The 22,989-nt window shown below is 41.6% G+C and overlaps 1 pseudogene across 1 annotated transcript; it reads right to left on the bottom strand.

Moving 5' to 3' along the window:
* Positions 1 to 5,242: 5,242 nt before the first annotated feature.
* On the bottom strand, positions 5,243 to 6,256 carry LOC308516295 (glyceraldehyde-3-phosphate dehydrogenase-like; annotated as a pseudogene). The gene has a single exon. The product of its transcript is annotated as a glyceraldehyde-3-phosphate dehydrogenase-like (transcript).
* Positions 6,257 to 22,989: the final 16,733 nt, after the last annotated feature.

Genomic DNA, 22,989 nt, shown 5'->3' with positions numbered 1-22,989 from the left:
AAGTCTACTAGTCCTTGTATGGAGCCCTACATGGCCAGAAGCCATGTGGGCACAGGGGATCCCGAGTTCCCCCATTCTCTGGACAGCCATAGGAGCCGCAAGTTTGCTGGGGAGGAGATGGGGAGAAAGCATACCCTTTTTAATATAGGGGGTAGATACAGCCTTTCTAGGTCCTGATTGGTCTTTTCAAAGAATTCTGCCTTAGCAACATCCTTGGGATTGGTTTATATGCCTTACTGCCTTGTTATTGATTATCTGCACATTGCCTGTCTTAGCAATATCAATACATTTTAAAGTTCATGTGCACACACTTCCTTTTCTACCCAGTTGGGTGACTGAGTAACTTCACCTCACTGGGATCTCAGGTTTTATTTCCTTGCTTCCAAAGTCCTGATTCCTGCCTACCTAGCTTCCCTCTGTCTCAGCTGCACCAGGGGAATTTCCATAACAAACCTTGCTAAAACTAGCCCTTATCTAGCACTAATTTTCCTTTTCCCTATATTTTCCTTTCCACAATTCACCACCTAAGAAATTCAAAGCCTTTTCTTTATCTTCTCACTTCTCTAGAAATTCACTATTCTTTTGGTAAGGTGCTATTGAAACGGAATTTTTGGACTGGAACCCGGATTCTTTGTCCACCAGAGTCAAAGAATGAATCCATGGACAGAAGGTGAGGGGGAAAATAAGACATTTTGGGGGGCCTAGCAATCTGAATCAGTGCCAGTAATCTAATGCACATTCTTGGTGGCCTATAATTAAGTCACTGCCCCTTTCTCCACAATCTGGTCTAGCAAGACCTGCTTACCTAATCACTTCCAACTTACAGAGGGGCCATAAATGAAGAATGTAACAGCTTAGCTACAGGGGAGTAACTGACATCACCCAGACAGGCAGTTAGATACAATCTAACTTTTCCATTCTAACTGACTCAGGAGGGGCTGTGGAAGCCCACCACAAAAGCCTGGTAGTTAGGAAACAGATAGAAAACAAAGAAACTGAAGGGTATAAAGAGAAAGCTTCCCCATATTGGCTGACTCAGGATTTGGAAAACTGACCCCCTGAGTCACTGTACTAGTACATGTGAAACATCTGAAAATAAATGGGTCTATCCTGAACCTCCAAGTACTCCTGTGTATTTTTTGGTCTCCTGGTAAATTCTGTAACAAAGGTGGTATAGCAAAGGTGAAAATTTATTGAACAATAAGTACAGATTCCCACATGGAGAGAGGGAAAGAGTCCCACAGAATGGACTTTCACATAGTGAGGGGAGAGGGTCCCACTGAGTTCCTTTTCCCTAGGTCTTATAAAGGCTACAGATCCTGGTGCCTTGATATTCCCTCTGATTGGTCACTAGTCCCTTAGCCTGGTTACTAATAGTAACTCCTGGACTCAAAGGTCAAACCTCACATGGGACATATGAGGTTCTCCCCCCCCTCCTTCCTTATTGTTCTCCTATTCCCTTTGAGTTTTCTTCTTCTCCTTCTGGATGAAGGGCTTCCTTCTCTTTATTTTGTAAATATAGACCTTTTGCTCTTCCCAGCTCCCTCATTCTATGGAAATGTACCTGTTACAGCTTTTTGGCTTCCCTATTCTACGGAAATGTACCTTCTGCTTTTCTGTAGCCCTGTGCTTCTTCCATGGTCCCCTTTATTTCTAAAATTTTCTAAAATCTGTCTTTTCCACCCCTAAAAATTCCTGTTTCACTATTAAACCCAGGTTCAAATCACCTCTTAGAGTTATTCATCTCTGGGTATTATCACATGTATGCATGACACACATGCTAATAAGTTGTTTGTTTTTCTCTGGTTTCTATGTCTTTAATCCAAATACAGGATCCCAGTTAGAAAACCTAGAAGGCTAAAAGGGAAAATAATTTTTCTCTTCTACAGCCTTTTGGGAAAAAAGTTATGTTTTTTAGGGTGTTATATTCTAAAACTGGCTTTATTTCTAGTTCAAGAAGAGGTAACTGTTACAAAATTTTAAAGGGTAGTAGTAAGGCTTCATTTGTTCACCCACTGGCTAATACTTGAGGTTTAATATTTAGTATTTTAGTTGAGCTAAAAGCCGTAATGGTCACTTAGGCTTTTATTATATAGATAAATTACATGAATTGATTTTGTTACGTTCAAATATCCTATTTTTAGCATAGGTATTGTGGATGAAAGGGGCCACATGCTGATCTGACAAGCTCAGGGGAGGCCTGCATGGCAGTCTTGCAAACTCAGAGACTTAAAGTAACCCAAAGGATGGTCTGAAATTAAACTTTAAAAGCAGGTATGGTGGGCAGTTACGTCCCAGGCTGGTATCTTCACGGACAAGGTCATCCTTTACCTTCATTGAGCCTATCTGTCTTTTTGCATCTGTGATAACATATCCTTGAAATGTCTGGGTAACTTGTAACTTCCCTTTTTCTGGAGCCCCTAGGGCACAACCAAATGTGCTGGGCACCAGGACAGATACCACAAATTCCTTCATTATCATGTTAATTGATCCTGCACCCACCTAAGTGTGTGTCCATCATTTTACTTTTTATCCAATCCCAGGGGTTTGCCCTGCTTTGCTCTATCCCTCCTCCTTAATCTATCACCAATGAATTTCATGTAACCTACCTACGACCCTCCTTTGATTGCAATGTATAAATACAAATGTAACCCTGCCATTCTCTGGAGCATTATCTCAATTTGTTAAGGTTCTGCTTCCTGGCATATGTGAACAGTTTGGCTCAAATAAACTCACAAAAATTCTTTACAGGTTCCAATGGTTTTTTTATGTTAACAGTATCTAGTTAGTGTTAATAAAGAGAGGGAACAAAAGGAATCAGACATTAAGTGTAATAAACTAGGTAGCTGAATTGAAGAATAAGTCTGCTTCCCTAGGAAGTTGAAGCATTCATAGGCTTCTCAGGAGACCACTGCAGCCTCCACCCTCAGGACCTAATCCCTGAAGTGGCCAGGAAGGATGTCACAGGTAATTAGCTGGGATTACTCAGGGAGGAATAAAAACAGCAGAAGAAATTCCTGTTGAGCCATGTGCAATAGAAGCCAAGATGCCAACCATAAGGGAAAAGTGTCTATCCTGGGAAAAATATCAGATTAGTAAAGGGACCCAGAACCCAGAAGATCTAGGAGATTCATTGGTTAGGGGAGGGCCCAGCACAAGCTCATGAAGGATTGGGAAACTGATTGATTTGTTTGAAAGAGTACCTGTTCCATCCCAAGCCCAAGATATCAAAGGCTCTCTCTCTCTCTCTCTCTCTCTCTCTCTCTCTCTCTCTCTCTCCTGGTAAGACATATTGGTTTGTCCATCGTTTCACACATTCTTTCTCCATAGAAGCCATGTGGGCCTAGTAGCCAGGTGGGCCCCAAGCAGAAGCTCCAAGTGCAAGCCTGGGTAGAGCAACACAGTGCCAACCGTAGTGCTTCAGGGAACAAGACCAAGCTAGCCAGATGGGGACAGAGTCTGAACTAGACTGACTCAATGGCATAGAACTTCTGCTTCCTGGTCTTTCTTCTGGTATTGAAGACAAGACTGGACTTCTTCCATAATGGGACAGAGCTGAACCCAGGACAGTTCTTTTTGTTTGCTTCAGCTTCAATAAATCTTACCACCAGACCTTATGCTCCCATGCATGGTCAACAAAATGCTTTTATCAAGACACCTCAAGGACCCCAATTCCACAAGCAACACTTATTTTTTTTGGATTACTGCTGATTACATTTTCCTTTATTTTACTCAGGATTTTTCCTTCTAATCACTTGTTATTTTTTTCTTATATTATCATGTGATATTTATTCCAATGTTATACTAGATTCAAAAGGACTTGGAAAGCATTCTTTCATTTTCCACCCTCAAGAATTTTGTATAGAACTTAAGTGATTTATTCCTTAAAATTTTGGTAGACTTCACTGTAAAACCATTGAACCTCTTGTGTTTTTTTTACTGGGCAGATCTTTAAATTCTGGTTCTATGACTTATATATTTGAATTATTTGTAAATTTTGGTTAGTTGTGTTTATTTATGTATTTGTTCACTTTTTTTCTGTTTTGAATTTTTTAGTAATGCTTTTCATGGTTCTATTTCTTCTGACTGTTTTTGCTAAGTTGTACTCTTTAAAAAATAAGTCCTTAGCAAAATTTATGATTTTATTGGGATAAAATTGTCCATAATATCCTCTTACTATAATTTTAACTTTTAGGATCTATAAGATGTCCATTTTTCATCCCTGATATTTAAAGATTGTGCTTTCTGCATTTGTTGATTAGTTTTTCTAGTCTATCACTTTGGTTCATCATTTCAAAGAAAGAATGTTTGCTTTGTTACTTCTCTTTTGTTTGTTTTCAAGTTTTTGATGTTGCAGATCATGCTCCCTGGGAAGCAGACTCCAAGTGAAATTTGGCACCTTAGGTTGATTAGGTAGTGTTCTTGGAATTAACACCTACAGGGAAAGGATTGGGAGACAAAGAAATTGGGTTCTGGTTCTTTCACGACAAAGGCTTCAATCAATCCCACAGAGTTCTGAAACTGGGATGGCTTTTCAGAGTTATGAGTTGATGTGATTGGGCCAGGACTTCATAGCTCTGCATCTACATTGTTGGATGCTTCAGGGAAGGGTGGAGGGAGACCTCTAGTGAGACTGTTCTACCAGCCAGCAGCACTCCAGCAGCTCACAGAATGATTAGTTTAGTAAAGGGGTGAAACACAACATCCGATTTAGAACTTAGAATATCTGCTTTTAAGATTCATTCTACTTGCCGAAGCCGGTTTGGCTCAGTGGATAGAGCGTCGGCCTGCGGACTGAAGGGTCCCGGGTTCGATTCCGGTCAAGGGCATGTACCTGGGTTGCGGGCACGTCCCCAGTGGGAGATGTGCAGGAGGCGGCTGATCGATGTTTCTAACTCTCTATCTCTCTCTCCCTTCCTCTCTGTAAAAAATCAATAAAATATATTTAAAAAAAAAAAAAGATTCATTCTACTTGAGTCAACCTCCACATATGTGTTGAAAGCAGCAGCTTCTTTATGATTCTGATGGGCTTTCTTTTTTCTTTTTTTGGCTGGGTACAGTGAACTTTATTGATGGTGCACGACAAAACGGCTCCCTAGGCCCCTCCCCTTCTCCAGGGGGTCTGGGATAGAAACGGTGGTCAGGAGATTCTCCGTGTGTCAGGGGATCGATCTGGGGCAGGGACTCCCCAGCAGCAGAGGGACTCTCTTCCTCTTGCTGGGGCTGGTGGTTCAGGGGACTCTTACTCCTTGGAGGCCATGTAGACCATGAGGTCCACCACCCTGTTGCTGTAGCTGAATTCATTGTCATACCGGGAAACAAGCTTGACAAAGTGGTCATTGAGGGAAATGCCAGACCCAGCATCAAAGGTGGAGGAGTGGGTGTCATGTTAAAGTCGCAGGAGACCACCTGGTCCTCAGTATAGCCCAGGATACTCTTGAGGGGGCCTTCTGATGCCTGCGTCACTACCTTCTTGATATCTTCGTATTTGACAGCTTTCTCCAGGCAGCAGGTTAGATCCACAATCGACACATTGGGGGTGGGGACATGGAAGGCCATGCCAGTGAGCTTCCCATTCAGCTCAGGGATGACCTTGCCCACAGCCTTGGCAGTGCCAGTAGAAGCAGGGATGATGTTCTGGGCAGCCCCTCGGCCATCACACCACAGCTTCCCAGAGGGGCCATCCACGGTCTTCTGGGTGGCAGTGATGGCGTGGACTGTGGTCATGAGTCCCTCCACAATGCCAAAGTTGTCATGGATTACCTTGGCCAAGGGGGCCAAGCAGTTGGTGATACAGGAGGCATTGTTGACAATCTCGAGAGAGTTGTCATTCTTGTCATGGTTCACACCCATCACAAACATTTGGGCATCTGTAGAAGGGGTAGAAATGATGACCCTCTTGGCTCCACCCTTCAAATGGGCCCCTGCCTTCTCCCTGGTAGTGAAGACACCGGTGGGCTCCACAACATACTCAGCACAGCATCACCCATTTGATGTTGGCGGGATCTCACTCCTGGAAGATGGAGATGGACTTTCCATTGATGACAAGCTTCCTGTTCTCAGCCTTGAATGTGCCTTTGAACTTGCCATGAGTAGAATCTTACTGGAACATGTAGGCCATGTAGTTGAGGTCAATGAAGGGGTCACTGATGGCAACAATATCAACTTTGCCAGAGTTAAATGCAGCTCTGGCAATCAGGTGCCCAATGCGGCCAAATCGGATCACTCTGACCTTCACCATTGTATCTCAGGGTGTGGCTGGCACACCGCAGGAGGAAAGGCTGTCTGACGAACAGGAGGAGCAGAGAGCCGATGGGCTTTTTTATTCCTGTTGGTAACTCTTGAGAGGAAGGAAGCATAGTCATCAATTTTGCAGCAGAGCTTGAAGTTTCAACTGATACTCAGCATCACCCTCATTATCATGGACTGAATATTTGTGTTTCTAAAATTCATGTTGAAGATCCAAATATCCCAGTGTGATGGTATTCGGGGGTGGGGCCTTTGGGAGATAATTAGGTTCAGATGAGATAATCTTATGATGCCATTCATCTAATCTAATAAAAGAGAAACATGCAAATTGACTGCACCTCCACTACACCCCAAGCCATGCCCACCAGCCAATCAGAGCGACTATATGTAAAATAACCCACCAAGATGGCGGCTGGCAGCCACGGAGCTGGAGCAAGCAAAAGGCTTGGTTGCCCCGGTGATGGAGGAAGCCAAGCTTCCCGCCTGCCCTTGCCGGCTGTGGTTCCCGCTCAAAGCAACACATTTTCAATTATAGAAGATAAATAAATCCCAGATACCTGCTTCCAGCCAGCCTCCACTGGGAGCTTGGATATCTGGGGGCCATGGCCAGCCTGTAAACAGCCATCAGCGCCTCACCCAGGATGGCCACACCCTCATGGGGTGAGGGTTCCCACTGGGGGGCTTGGCCAGCTTGAAAACAGCCATCAGCACCTCACCCAGACTGGACAGGCACCCCAGCAGGACCCCCCACCCTGAAGGGGGTGTGGCCAGGCTGCAAGCAGCCGTCAGCCCCTTACCCAGACTGGCCAGGAACCTCAGCAGGAACCCCCACCCTGAAGAGGGTGTGGCCAGCCTGAAAACGTCCCTCAGCTCCTCACCCAGACTGGCCAGGCACTCCAGCGGGGACCCTCACCCTGAAGGGGGTGTGGTCAGTCTGAAAACGGCCCTCAGCCCCTCACCCAGGCTGGCCAGCATCCCAGCGGGACCCCAACCTTGATCCGGGACACCCTTCCTATCCACCCTGCTCTGTTCGTGACAGGGGAAGGCACCCCAACCACCTGATCAGCCCTGCTCTGTGCCTGATAGGGGGGAGCTCCCCAACCCCCTGATCGCCCTGCAGCTCTGTGTGTGACAGGGTGCAGAGCCCCAAACCGTCCCCCCGCCCCCCCTCCCCCCCACGGGCCCTGCTATGTGTGTGATGGGGTAGAGCCATAACCTCCCCATCGGCCCTGCCCTGAGTGTGACAGTGGCGGCACCCCAACTCCCTGATCTTCCCTGCTCTGTGGGTGATAGAGGGCAGTGCCCGAACCACCCCCCATGGGCCCTGCTCTGTGTGTGATGGGGTAGAGCCATAACCTCCCCATCGGCCCTGCCCTGAGTGTGACAGGGTGTTGCGCCCCAACCCCCTGATCCGCACTGCTCTGTGTGTGACAGGGGGTGGTGCCCCAACTCCCCTATCGGCCCTGCTCTGTGCATGACAGAGGGGAGTTCCCCAACCCCCTGATGGGCCCTGCTCTGTGCGTGACAGGGGGTGGAGCCCCAACCCCCCTGATGGGCCCTGCTCTGTGCGTGACAGGGGGTGGCACCCCAACTCCTCAATCAGCCCTGCTCTGAGCCCGACCAGAGGCTGCACCTAGGGATTGGGCCTGCCCTCTGCCACCCGGGAGCAGGCCTAAGCCAGCAGGTCATTATCTCCCGAGGGGTCCCAGACTGTGAGAGGGCACAGGCTGGGCTGAGGGACCACCACCCCCGCCAACCCCCCCCCCCCCCCCGGAGTGCACAAATTTTTGTGCACCGGGCCTCTAGTATGCATATATTTGTTTGTCCTGTAACATTTAAATTTTTATTTTTATATTTAGTGGTAATAAATCTTTTTCCATTATTTTTAGTGACATTAAAATTTTGAGTATATTGTACATGTTGGTTGTTCATTTCTCTTTTACTAAACTTAGAAATCACAAAACTTCTCAAATCTCCCTTAACATTTTTATAAGACTTGTGTGTAGAAAACACACTCAACAATGTGGCACTGCAACTAGGTCAGAGAGAAGCTCCCTGAGGAAGTAGGAAATATATCTATCATTTTCATATGCTTATTACTAGGAGCCTGTGAAAAATTTTATTAGTGCCAAGTCTGGGGAATTTTTATATCCCTTTCCCTTTGGCAAATGACTTATTTACATATTAACTTGTTCCATGGGATTTGAGGAAAAAATAATAAATAGGCACTCGACTAAAGAATAAAACAGTATTGGACATGCAGATGCAGGTTTTGACTTATGGTGGCTTAGTGTGATGTGTGAAAATTGGTGATGGGGTTTTTCAAACTAAGAAAATTCAGCTCTGATTTTACATGCATAGACAGTACTGGACTGAATAATGAAATGAATTTCATCACCCATTTTTCTGTGTTTTCAATTTTTGTGAAATTTGCTTCAGATTTTTTATGTGAACTTTTATATGAAAAGAAATATATACTTATTTTTTAAATTTGTATGTTTGAAGGAATAAAATAATTCTTTACAACATATTAGCTATGAGTTATAGAACGATATCATTGTGTAAGAATCAAGGCGATGTTAAAAAATTCTGTTCATTGAGAGCTTAGTAGGCACATTAAAGCTGCTAGCTCTTATTATACACGAAATGCTGTGCTTAATTTTCCTTGCTTTACAGATGACACAGCAAACAAGATTATAATGCATCCTTGAGGTAACCTCTCAATGGCCTAAATTAAATTGCAATCAAGAAATATTTTTGATGTCCTGGATGGTTTGTCTCAGTGGACAGAGTGTCGGTCTGTGGACTGAGTGGTTCTGGGTGCAATTCCAGTCAAGGGCACCTGCCTGGGTTGCGGGCTGGATCCCCAGTGGGGGGTATGCTGGAGGCAACTAATCAATAACTTTCTCTCATTGATGTTTCTATCTCTTGCTCTTTCTTCCTCTTGAAATCAACAAAAATATTTTTAAAATAGATATTTTTGAGGTATGCTGAGCATTCTGAACGTATGGTTGCTTTCACATGTTTATCATTACACCCTGAGAAACTTTCTATCTTTTAGGAAAATAAACTGAGTCTCACAGAGGTTAAGTGACTTTTAGAAATTCAAACAACTAGTCAATGAAAGAGATAACATTATAATTCAGTCCTCTCTTCTATTCTAGTGCATTTTCCACAAGTCTATTGCAAATTGAAGTAAAATAAGCCCATAATAAAAATGTATAAGCTATGTTTATGGTAAACAAAGCCTACATTTCCATTAAAATCTCTAAGAAAAATATCTTTGTGTGATGAGACAAATTTTGGCTTGCTGGCATGCTGATTCCTGGAGTCCTCTGCTGGAATAGATCTCAGGATCTCAGTTCATTGCCATGGTTGAGACTAAATATCTGGACACATATGCTCCTCTGTGGATTTGTTTCAGGGCTACAGTTTGGCAGTCTCAGACTTACCTGGGACTGGTAACAAATCAATAATGCCGTTATGGTAAGCTTTGCTTCTAAACTTAGAGAAGGAAAAGAAATAAGTCTACAAACCCTTATCTTCATATAAGTATTCTACTTATTTCTAACTAATGAAATACCAAACACCTTAATTCAAAATACTGATTTCTATTATCTCCAGTAGCATATTCATACACATCTGGGAGTATTGAGCATGTGCTGCTTACAAAGCCTTTATTTTCATGTCTTTCACCGTCTCAGTTGCAATATGAGCTTTCTGATAGAAACAATGTTTTATCTCCTTTACCATTCATAGCACACCAAGACAAAGCTGTTACACAGGAGATTTTGAAATACTTCCAGGTTTAATATTTATTTGATTTATTGGGCTTGACATAACCCACTCAACACTTGAAAATGCTACCAACTTTAGAAATATTGTTATTTTCTTATCATGTGTGTCCTGATAAAGTTGTTGAAATCATATCACCTATTTTTTCCACTGATAATTCTCCCCAGCTACCAAATGATTTCAATAATTTTTTTCATTCTTAATTTGAATAATGAAACCAGAATATGTCATTGTTTTGCTTCACTGGTACTTTATTCATGTAGAAATTCATCTCTTATTTTGTTCATTCATAGTTCCAAAGAGTTACAGATAGACACAATTTTAGGTGTTTGATTAAATCTTGGTTTCAGGTTCCCACTACTTAATAGGCCCATAGGAAGCAACAACCTAAGAACTACATCCTTCTCTGAGCCTGAAGAAAATGAGTATTAGTATAATGAAAAAAAGTATAGCTGAGTAGATGGGAGAATAAATTTTGGAGTCAAGCAAATCTAAACTCGAATACTTTTCTCACCATTTATTGGCTGTGAAAACCTGAACCACTTATTAAATGTTTGCAGCCCCAGTTTACTCCTCTGAAAAATGGGGATAAGCATATTTGTTCCCCTAGAGCAGTGGTTGGCCCCTTGGGTGTGGATCCTCCACAAAATACCACGTGCGGGCGGGCACGTACAGTGCGAAGTTGACTTAAAACTTTAAGTAAAGTTTATTAGGACTTGTATGCATGCATATAAGCATAACCAATGGACACAAGACACTGGCGGGTAGGGGAGGCGGGGGGAATGTCAAGGGGGGAAAAAAGGAGAAATATATAATACTCTTTGAAATACTTTAAGCAATAAAAAAAAGAAGATGTAATGTTGAGGATTGAGAAAGGTATGTTGAGATGGTTTGGACATATAGAGAGGATGAACGAAAGACGATAGACGAGACAAGTATACAAGACGAGTGTGGATGGGAGAGTTGGAAGGGGTCGACCTCAGCGAACATACCTCAATCAGATTGAGGACGTTTCTAGCAAAGGCCAGCTTACAAGTACCCTAATTAAGTTAATAACAATATACCTACCTATATAGTTTAAGTTTAAAAAATTTGGCTCTCAGAAGAAATTTCCATCGTTGTACTGTTGATATTTGGCTCTGTTGACTAATGAGTTTGCTGACCACTGCCCTAGAGTTGTCACTGGGATTTAATGAAATACAATTTGAAAGCATTAACCACAGCATTTGGTGTATAATAAGAACTAGCAGCTTTCATATGCTTACTAAGTTCTCAATAAGTAGAAATTATTAACATGGCCTTGATTCTTACATAATGATATTGTTCTATAACTCATAGTTTATATATTGTGAAGAATCATTGTTTTATCCCTGCCTTGGTCTATTTTCTTCTCAAAAGTCTGAGAGAATGGACAGAACAATACTTTTTAATGTAATTCTAATCTATACTTTTACCAGATTAGAACATATTTGTAATTAGTTATTTGACCAGAGGTTTTTGCAAAAAGGAAGCATTATTTAGTAATTTTCTATCTTTTAGAAAAATAAACTGAGTCTCACAGATGGTTACTATATAGTGCTTAAAATACTGCCTGTATTTGAAAAGGGCAGCTTTGTAATTATTGTAACAAATCAATGTTTTACTTGGCATGCAATTTTAACACATTACTGGATAAAATGAAACCAATTCTCTTTCATCATTTAGCATGACTTCAAAATCTCAATGAAACTAAACAATAACCTTCTGGACCTCAGGGGTGAGCCAGCAGGAGTGCTTTGTGAGAAATGAAAGGTAGTTGAAGAAATTCTAATTGGTCTGTTTATAATCTCTAAACATTTTTCAGTTTTTCCTAATAAACGCTTTACTAACAAATTGCTTGCCATTGAGCTCACTCTATAGAAGTCCCAATCCACTGGACAGTTGCTTTATAACAAACTCAAAGTATCCAACCTACTTTGCTCTTTCTCTCACACTTTTCCCATTTATGACTGAATTTTCAATAATCCATGTCATGTAGTCTGTATGTGACAAACTAATGCTCCCTTTTCCTACTAAGTCATTTAAATTCTCACATTATTCTAACTGGTCTGATTTCACTTCTACAAAACACTTCTCAGATTTCAAGTGGGATCCCTTAAAGGGAGAATCACAAAAGTCACAATTTTTGCTGGTTTTTTTCCTTCCTTTTCATTATAAAAGTGTGCAGGTTCTAGATGTCAGTGTGTTGTCTCTTAAAAGTCTGCTCCATGTTCCAGGAGTTTAATGTCAAACGATTTTGTCACAGCATCTGGCACCACCCTGGGTTATGCTGTGGTGAGAGTTAGATCGGAAACATCCTGGGAAAACAATCACTTCTGCATTGTGTGACTGAGGAGCCGGCTCTCCACCTGCCCCCATAGCCCACTTCGCTCTCCGCGGGCAGTCATTTTTAAGAAGGGCAGTCATTTTTAAGAAGGGCCTTGATTGCAATAGGCCTTAGCTGCAGGATAGCTGGAGATATATATGTTTCTGTTTTTAGTCTATTGTTTCCATCTTCCAGCTTTCCTACCTGCTTTTGACTCCTGGGAATGAAAAATATATTTATTTATATTCCACTGGGAATTTCAATTATCCTTTGTTTATACTATCACCAGGAAAGGCTTTGTGTTTCCTTCTCTCGCCAGACCAGTGCTGGATTCGGATTAGCCCTCTTCTCCCCGAGTTGTTCAGACACAGTACGTTCCAGAGGTCATTGTAAGAAGTTGTACCTTAACAGACAGATACGTGGTTTCTCTGTTCCATAATCAGCAAAACTGCAGGAAGTGAATGCAAGGGTTGAAGTGATTTATTAAAACGTATGTTTGTGGAAGGTTTTTCCTGGAATGTTTGTGTCCCTTTGTACCACTTGTAGTGAGCAGCCCTTTGTTTGCAGTATAAAATGATTAAAATTGCTCTATCATTATTATTTTTAAAATACATTTTTATTGATTCCAGAGAGGTAGGGAGAGGGAGAGAGAGAGATAGAAACATCAATGATAAGAATCATTGATTGCACACCCCACACTAGGAATCAAGCCCAGAACCCAGGTTTGTGCCCTGACCAGGTTCAAGCACTGAGCAACACCGGCCAGGCTCAGTCATTATTTTTAATTATATAAAAGCAAGTGAGTCAATGTACATATTTGTGACACGAAATTTTTGGACTGGAACCTGGGTTCTTTGTCCACCGGAATCGAAGAATGAATCCACGGACAGAAAGTGGTATAGCAAAGGTGGAGATTTGTTGAAGAACAACTACAGACTCTCACGTGGGGAGAGGGAAAGAGTCCCACAGAATGGACTCCCAAGTAGGGAGGGGGAAAAGGTCCCCCTGAGTTCCCTTTTCCTATGGCTTATAATGGCTGCAGAGCCTGATGTCTTGATATCCCCTCTGATTGGTCACTATTCCCTTAAGCTGGTTACTATAGTAACTCCTGGGCTCAAAGGTGAACCTCACATGGGACAGGTGAGGTTCTCCCTGCTCTTGCTCCTTCCTTATTGTTTTTCTCTTCCTTTTGGGCTTTCTTCCTCTCCTTCTGGATGAAGGGCTTCCTTCCCTTTATTTTGTAAATATAGACGTTTGCTGTTTCCAGCTCCCTCATTCTATGGAAATGTACCCGTTGCAGCTTTTCAACTCCCCCATTCTATGGAAATGTACCTTCTGCTGCTCTGCAGCCCTGTGCTTCCTTCATGGTCCCCCTAATTTCCAAAATTTATAATATTTCCTAAAAATGTCCTATCTCACCCATAAAATTCCTGTTTCATTTGCAAAGTAAAGTGAATTAACATTTAAGATTTTTTTCTTTTAAGAATTTTTTACTCTGTAGAATATGGATAGATAACTTATTTCCCAGATTCTTGCTTTTAATTCCCTTACATTATAATTATAAATGTGAGTTTAATTTTCAGAATGTTATAACTGCTTTCTGCTATACATAACTGCATGAAACTCCTTGTTCCTATTAAATAACTTGATATTTGTATCAAATTAATTATAAGGTAATTTATAAGTTCAGTAATCTTATTTACTTCTTACTTTTAACTTTGTATTTTTAACTTTTTAATTAAGCTAATTATTTTGCAATATGGAAAAACTAGGCAGTATCAATTTTCTTTTCAATTAGTTTCTCCTCTTATATCTAAAAATCATAGATATTGCCTTATTTCCTATAATTTCTACTTCACCTCTCATCACTGTCAGCATCACATAAACCAAAATATACATACAACATCCAATTTAAAGTACTTATGTATTTTAAGGTGGAAAATAATAGCAGTTTTTTTCAAGTTTTACAAATTAATTATTAATAAAATAAATTTATGGAGTATCCAGTGAGTGAAAGAATTTTACAGAAATCAAGAATCTACAAAATCAATATCTGGCCTCATGATGTTCACATACTCAAATAGAAAGTTAAAAGACATCAATATAAAGAATGAAGAATATTATAATTTTATGTGGTTTTTCCCACCTCAATATTAGAAGCCTTTAATTCTACAGTGGCTTTGAGAGAGTGGTGAAATGTTGAGTTTGTGGAGGAAAGGGAAATGAGAAATCAGAGAACATGATGATGAAGGTAACCAGCTGTCTTGAAGACACTCTTACTAGGAAACTCTTACTGACAGCCGGTATTTACCACAACATGCCCAGCCAGGGATATTTATTTTACCTTTTTTCTTTTCTTCTCCATAAATGGACCTAGGTCTACTGTGTGTGTGTGTGTGTGTGTGTGTGTTTTCCATTTGTTTATTTATTTTAAAAATCTGTAATACATTTTAATACTTAATTTTAAAATTTATCTTTATTGTGACAGTATTACAGATGTCCCCTTTCATTTTTTTCCCCATTGGCCACCCTCTTCCCCACTCTCTCCTCCTCCTGAAGCCTTCATTGCACTATTGTCTGTGTCCATGGGCTTTTCTTTAACCTCCAACTTCCTCAACTGTTTTTCTTAAGTTTATTTTTATTGTTAAGGCTATTACAGACATCCCCTATTGTTTTGAAGGATAAGAATTTTTCCCAGTAATATAATATGGAGTATTTTATGTACTAGGGAGCCCACAGCAGAATCAGGGTGATTTGCTTATTCTTCAGTACTGGAAAGTTGCTCTGTGGTGGGAAGTTTAAGGGAAGATAATTGGCAAAGAAGCTGTGTGAAAAACACTGACTGGACCAATTAGCAAACTAAAACTGCAAGAAAGCTGTACAAATCTTCACAGGAGCAAGTACTTAAAAACCTGTTTATGTCAAGGAGTAGTCTGGTTGGGCTGGAACTCTCTTTAAAGGTGAGAAGAAATGTGACTTCAAGTAAGAGAGGGGGAAAGCCTGAGTGGACACAGGAAGATCATACATAGTTTTCCAAATTACCCCATCATAAACGCTGCCTTTCAGTGAGACTACTGTGAATGACATAGATGATCTATGGGTATTTTAATATGTTGCTAATATTAGGTATATATTAAATGTTAGCTTCCTACTTCCATTTGAAGCAAGGACACAAATATTGGCTGCAGAAGCAAGGCAATGATTTCTTTTTACATGTACTGGTATGTCCTAGAGAAGGCTCTGTTGATTTTTCATGCTAAAATATACAGTATAGTGGACATTGTAACATTTGCTAAAATTTGTAGTCTGTATTATATATATATAAAGATGACTCTATATATAATGTGTTGTAGAACTAAATATGAAGCTGGCATTATAGAGATTTCATGTAATAAATCTAAGAAAAACAATTTATTCTCATGAACTTGTTAAAACGTTCCCCAACACCATCTTTTTGTGACAAACCCAAAAGTCTCTTTCAAAGGCCAAATTTTTAGTAACACCTGCTTTTAAGAAAGGGATTGAGCTATAGCAAAATTATTCATTGAATGTTAAAAGGACACTGCGTATCAGATGAGAGGCCAAAGTGGCAAGATCTGCAATAGCTTTCACGTGCGTAGCTGGATTCGCTGTTTTATAGCCTAGTCAGTGCACTCCTTGGGGACAGAGCACACTCCCTCTAGTCATTCTGAAAATTTATAGGCGGCATTTCTTCTATTGCTAAATTATTAGGAGGTACTGTTGCATTACTGGGTAGAGACCAAGAATACTATATACGTTGTAAAGCATGGCAAAGTCCTGTATATTAAAAAAAAAACACACAAAAAAAACAACTATCTTTTTTTTTTTAATATGTTTTATAGATTTCAGAGAGGAAGGGAGAGGGAGAGATAGAAACATCAATGATGACAGAAAATCACTGATTGAATGTGTCCTGACTTGGAATCGAGCTTTGACCTCCCACTTCATAGGTTGATGTTCAACCACTGAGCCACACTGGCAGAGCAAATCTCTCTACCTTAAGGCATATTTTGAATTTCCCTCATTGCCATTTAAATGATCTAAGCCTAGAAACTAATTCAGTTTTTTGTATATACAAAATATTTTTCATGGTTGTAATATGCACCAAATTTTCTTGGAATTTATCTATAAATCAAAGGAACATTGTCCACTATTTTTCAAATTTTGCCAAAAGTCACTCTATTTTGGAAAATTAGGTTACAGTTGGTAATGTTGCTTGTGATAGTTTAATCACCAATGTAACATACTTGTGTCCGTTTGTATTTACAATTATTACATTCATGAAAATTATATAAATGTATTTTGAAAATCTTTGTTTAAAATATCAAATATAGTTTTTCACTGTAGCTGTTATTGAGGCCCGCCACCATCCCAAGAGCCTGAGGTCCCCGAAGGCTGGGACTGCTGACCATAGGCTCCCAATTGGGAGTGGGCATATCTGAGAGGTCTGGGTGACAGGAAGGAGCACATCCCACCCTGAGGTGGCAAATGAATGAGGGAAGAGTAAGAGCTGCGTATTGGAGCGAGGTGCATGGCCCGCCCTGAGGTTTGGAGTGCTGAAGAGTGGCGATCAGCTGCGCAGTTTTAAAGCTGGTGGTGGCAGCAGCAGTGGCAGCAGCTCACTCAGGGAAGAGGTTATTTTTACGGAAGATGGTCAGCCATGCTGCAGCAGGGGCAGAATTTGAAATCCCAAGGACCGGTAGCCATCAACAATTTGGACTCAGAAAACCTAGGCTCCAACATTTGGTGTAGAAACATTTTCACCCTGTGCTAAGGATCCGAGAGGCCATTCTTACTAGTGATAGAGCCAATAAATGGATTTGGCAAACTTTTTGAAGGACAAGTATTTTGGTGTCATTAAATTCATGAGTTTTCTAGTATTTTTTGTTGCTCAATAGGAGATTCTGTACATTTTAAAATCGCATTTGTTATATTGGGCAAAGGTCTGAGTTCTTTAAGCTGGAATGAATATCCATGCAATTACCATAAGCTAACATTGTAATAAAAGATGGTCTTTGATTTTAAAAAATCAAATATGAAGAAAATATATGGTATTCAGCTGGTTATATAACATTGCATTTTATAATTTGTTCAACCATTTAACAATTTGTATATTCCTAATCTGTCTTCACATTTTAGAATGAACAAAAACTAGAGAAATTTAGTGCAAATTTTACAAACACGTTGATTAAATTAACGAGGACATAGCAGATTTCTGAAATTTATAGGATTACTTTCACTGGACTGTTTCAAATATATCCTAATCAGAAAAATAAAGGTCCCATTATTTCTTACAGAATAGCACAATGTAATACAAGATGTTTAAGACCAAAAAATATTAAAGAAAATCAATCTTTCTAGCTGTTTGAGAGGTTGTTATTTTCATTTATAGAAAGTTCAAATTAAAAAAATATATATTCTTGTGTTTCACTGAGCAATGATATTGTATCAAGAAAGCTTGATGGATTGGCCAGTGTTCTGCAGTGGTTGAGCATCAACCCATGAACCACGTACACCAGGAGGTCACAGTTCAATTCCCAGGCAGGGCACATGCCTGGGTTCTGGGATCAATCTCCAGTAGGGCCATGCAAGAGGCAGTTGATTGATGATTCTCTCTCATCATTGATGTTTCTATCTCTTCCTCTTCCTTCCTCTCCCTGAAATAAATAACAACATGTTTTAAATATAAAGGGTTTTCTTTTTTTTTAAAATATATTTTATTGATTTTTTACAGAAAGAAAGGGAGAGAGATAGAGAGTTAGAAACATCGATGAGAGAGAAACATCGATCAGCTGCCTCCTGCACATCTCCCACTGGGGATATGCCTGCAACCCAGGTACATGCCCTTGACCGGAATCGAACCTGGGACCCTTCAGTCCGCAGGCCGACGCTCTATCCACTGAGCCAAACCGGTTTCGGCGGGTTTTCTTAAAAAAAAAAAAAAGAGAGAAAGCTTGATGAGATCATGAAAAAATGTTGAAGATTAGCTTTGTAATGAACTTCTGTCAAGCACATTTTCCTGCAAAGTTGATAGTAATCCATTTTAAAAAGCAACATTAATGCTCATATATATGTAAGTTTCATAAAGATTTTAGAAATCATGTACGGAATGTTACTTTCAAAATTACTGAGACTGGATACAAAGAGATTCACAAAGACCTTAAAATATCTCATGTAAAAATATAATCACTTCCCAAACATCAGGGCTTTCATAACAACTATGATGGCTCTACAAAGGGAGTTTAGAGCTCACATTAGTAGTCTAGGTCAATGGCTCCCAACCTTTTTTTGGCCACACCCCACCTAAGCATCTCTAAAATACTGATGCCTATTCTGTGACATACAATTTTTATTATTCAAAAAGTGAATGCCTATTCACATGGAGGAAGCCTAAAAGGCCATTAACTTGATCTAAACAAGCTTCCAAAGAACATGGCATCCATGAAAGAGAAAAGTAAAAGAATGAAAGGACAGTTGAAGTACTGAAGAACAATTCACGAAGAAATTGTTCAAAAAATAATAATAATAATATGAAGTGATATGAAAAAATAGCAAATAAATTTTCAAAACAGATAATAGAGAATTGAAATGCATAAATATGTCACAATATATATTTATGTATTACATATGAGGCCTCTAGAACCATAAGAAATTCAAAAAATTCACTGTTAATACCTCATTCTCAAATAGCACCCCCTTAAAAATAAAATTGCCCCCCTGTGGGGTATGTGCTTTCAAAATTCATTATATTATTTACTGACATCAGGTATGTAAAAAAATACTACAAAATCAATACATGTTATATCTGGTATTGCTAATAAAAATAAGAGGAAACTATGTAGTGGTAATAAAAAGAGTTTGAAATTGGAAGTAATGTGAAGTTTCAATGGACAGTTTAAACATCTTTTTATTTAAAATAATTAAAAGGGAGACAAAATGGCAGGGGTATAGACGGACGTGTCCTGAGCCTTGTCCTGGAGCAGATAGAACGAGCAACTAAATCGAATAATATCCACCCCGAATTGGCAAATTGACGAAGTAGACAGAGCTGGTGAGACAATTTACAGCTTGGAAGGGCCGAGAACGCCTGGAGAATGATAAAATCAGGGATCTGGGCTGGAGAGAACTGCATGACCTCCGAGCCCAGAGGTCAGAGGAAAACTGCACGGCACAGAGGCTGCGTCGCTTGGGACAGGCACAGCTCTGACTGGAAAGGAGGTCTGCAGGACTGCTGGTGGCAGGGACTTCTAGATCTGCGTCCACAGCCAAGAGAGACTGAGCCCAGAGGGGGCAGCCCTGATGGCTGCCCAGGCCACGCTGTGTCGGGGGGAGAGGGGCTCACAGTGGCGCAGCTCTTTCCCCTCTTTTTGGTCTTCGCTTTTGTTCACTGAACCTAGTTTATAGGACCTTTCAAATACAGACACTTACCCTTGGCTGAGGTGCAGGTGGAGGTGCAGACTTGAGTCTGGGGAGAGGCTGGGGAGAGGAGAGGGTAAGGAAGAGGTGGCCAGGAGTCTGATGTTGAGTCATACCTAACGTGCAGGACCTAGGCAGCAATTTTGTCCTGAAGAGATAGCCTCTCCACGCAGGCAACCAATACAGCCACACCCAGACTACACCCTGAGTGGCACAAAGGATACAAAAAAAATCGGAATAGTCCCTGAGAATCCACAGGAACTGGCCTAGAGAGAGGATTTCAGTCCCAGCAATAGGAAACTGAGAAGCAGCAGACAGTACAGAAGAGTGGGATCTTAAACCAGCCCTCATGAGGAATTAACACATTGTTTGCGGGTAGTTTTTATCGTGCGCTAACAGGTGGCTTGGGCCATTTTTGCAGTTGAATAGATTGATTACTGTTATACCTGGAAGTACATACATAATTCACCACTGTATGTGTTAGAGACCCAGATTTTGTCCTTCGGAATTCGCATATCTGCATGTTAGCATTCCTTTAGAGCAATAAAAAAGTATAAAAATAAACGTATTTATATGTTACCCACATTCTACCGCTAGTCTATAAAAAACGTATTAATACGTGTCCCGTGCTCTACTACTAGGCAACGTAAAACGTATAAATACGTTTCCCGCATACAATGTGTTAAAACTCAGAGGAAATGAATGACATTTTTTCATTTTTATTTTATTTTATTATTATTTTGTTATCTCTTTTTTCTTTATCTTTATTTTCCTTTTTTCATTTGTTTATTTTCTATTTCTTTTCACATTATTTTTCATCATTCTAATTTTTTTATTTTACCCTATTTTTTAATTAATTTTTAAAATTTATTATTATTTTTTCTTCTCTTTCTCTTTCTTCTTATCCACTCCACCTCTTGCTACTTCCTCTTTACTGAACTGAGGTCCTTCTCATATTCATCCAATTCCTTAACCTTACTTTATGTATATAAGATTCTGTCCCCAACCTCTTTACTGAGTATTTGGTGTTTGTATGTTTTGGTTTATCTGTTTGTTCTCCTGCGTTTTCTCCCTATCCTATGTAATAAACAGCTAATATGCAAGTGGTTGTCACACCCTCACACCATCATGCTGTAATGGCTGACACTCAACACTGAGGAGAGAGAAATGGGGACCAGCAAGGTAAAAATGAGATTTCAAGAGAGGAATGGGAACCAGCCAGGCTGCAGCCAGGGAGAAGGATAAGCCTCCTGGCCGTGGTCCCGAGTGCCAGCAGCTGCACCTGCGCCTGCGGCCTGGGCCAGGAGAGAGACAAACCGCATTCCCCGTGGTCCCAGGCACCAGCGGCTGCACCTGCGCCTGTGGCCCAGGCCAAGAGAGGGACAATTGCACGCCCCAAGGTCTCTGCAGTCCTGGGCACCAGAAACTGCCTGTGGCCTGGGAGAGGGAAAAGCCACCCGCCCCGTGGTCCTGGGCACCTGTGGCTGCAGCCTGACGAAGCCACCCACCCACAGTCCCCTGTGGCTTCAGCCAGCCTGGACGAAGCTGGTCCAGGTCCTGGGTGCCTGCAGCCTGCCAAAGGGAGGGAAACCCTGGTCCCTAGTGCCTGCAACTGGCCAGAGTAGGGAATCCTGGGTCCTGGGTGCGGGGGCAAAGCAGAGGAAATTAGGGGAGATCAGGACAGCAGGGGAGCAGTTAGGGGCAATCAGGTCAGTAGGGGAACAGTTAGAGATGATCAGGTATGCAGGCAGAGGTGGTTAGGGGCAATCAGACAGGCAGGCAGAGGAGTTAAGGGTGATCAGGCAGGCAGGCAGGCGAGTGGTTAGGAGACAGAGGTCCCGGATTGCTAGAGGCAGTCGTACATTCCCTGAGGGGTCCCATATTGGAGAGGTTGCAGGCTGGGCTGAGGGACCACCGCGCCCCCATGCTCAAATTTTGTGCACTGAGCCTCTAGAGTGTGTGTGTGTGTGTGTGTATATGTATATTTTTTCCTTTTTCTTCCTTTTTTTCTTTTTCTTTTCTCTCATACCACTTTTTCTCTCTTCGATATCATTTGTGTTCTCTTTTTTCTCCCCCAATTCTCTTTTCTCTTATGGTCACTTATATTGGGGTTATCGGTGTCTTGAGTACATTCGTGTTTTGTTCTCTTTTTGTCGTGTCTTGTCGAGGTGAATTTTATCCTGTTTGGCCAATGTGTTAGAGAGTGAGCCACATAACCAGACACTCAGAGAGGAGACTCCATCCAAGAAGGGATCAATAACACTCCAGACCCAACTACAGAGTCAAGAAGAAGGCGGCAGTGAGGGGGAGAATGTGAGTGAGTGAGGGAGCAAAACAAAAGTGTGTAGATGTGGGGTGTGTGTGTGTGTGTGTGTGTGTGTGTGTGTGTGTGTGTGTGTGAGTGAGGCACAGTTAGATCCCACAGGACTTTCGGGGGCAGGCTGACTGGGCTCGCCTAACCAGGAAGCCTCTGCTACTGTTGCAAACAGTCCCGGAGTGGCCACCTCTTCTACAGAGGCTGTGCCTTTTTGTAGGGGAGAGCTGCTGTGATGGGGAGCCCAGCCTCACCTCCACCCAGAGTGCCCTCAGATAACACCCAGGACTCTACAGCCACCCCTGCCAGGGACCTGCTTCGTCAGCTGCAATCCAACAGTCACCGAGACTCCAGGCACCCCGGGTGTGGGCTCCTGTGAGTTCTGAAGCATGCTCCCTTCTTGCCGGCCCAAAGTTTTAGCCCAAGGCACTGTGACCACATGAGCAGCAGCCACATGAGCAGCCTGCCCCCATCTGAGGAGCAGGAGCCCAGCGAGCAGTCTGCCCCTGTCTGAGGAGCAGCAGCTGAGTGAGCAGCCTGCCCCTGAAAGCCAGAGGAGGCACCACTGCTGCCAATAGCACGTAGCAGAGGAGCTGCCACCAACTGAGGAGCAGCGACTTCCACGACTGCCTGAGGAGCAGCCACTACCCAAGGAGATGATGGCTCCTGAGGAGCAGCCCCTGCATGACTCGATACCTAGATCTTTTGGTGAGAGAAAAATGGGGAGAAAAAGAAACCCGAAAAGGAATGAAATGGAGGAATCACCAGAGAGGCAGCTAAGTGAAACAGAGCCATGCAATATATCATAAAAAGAATTCAGAATAAGGGTAATACAATTCATAAACCAGAT

The sequence above is a fragment of the Myotis nattereri genome, assembly GCF_964212035.1.
Source record: "Myotis nattereri genome assembly, chromosome: 1".
Lineage (NCBI taxonomy): Eukaryota > Metazoa > Chordata > Mammalia > Chiroptera > Vespertilionidae > Myotis > Myotis nattereri.
The sequence above is the reverse complement of the archived record's forward strand: the minus strand, read 5'-3'. Positions and strand labels throughout refer to the sequence as shown.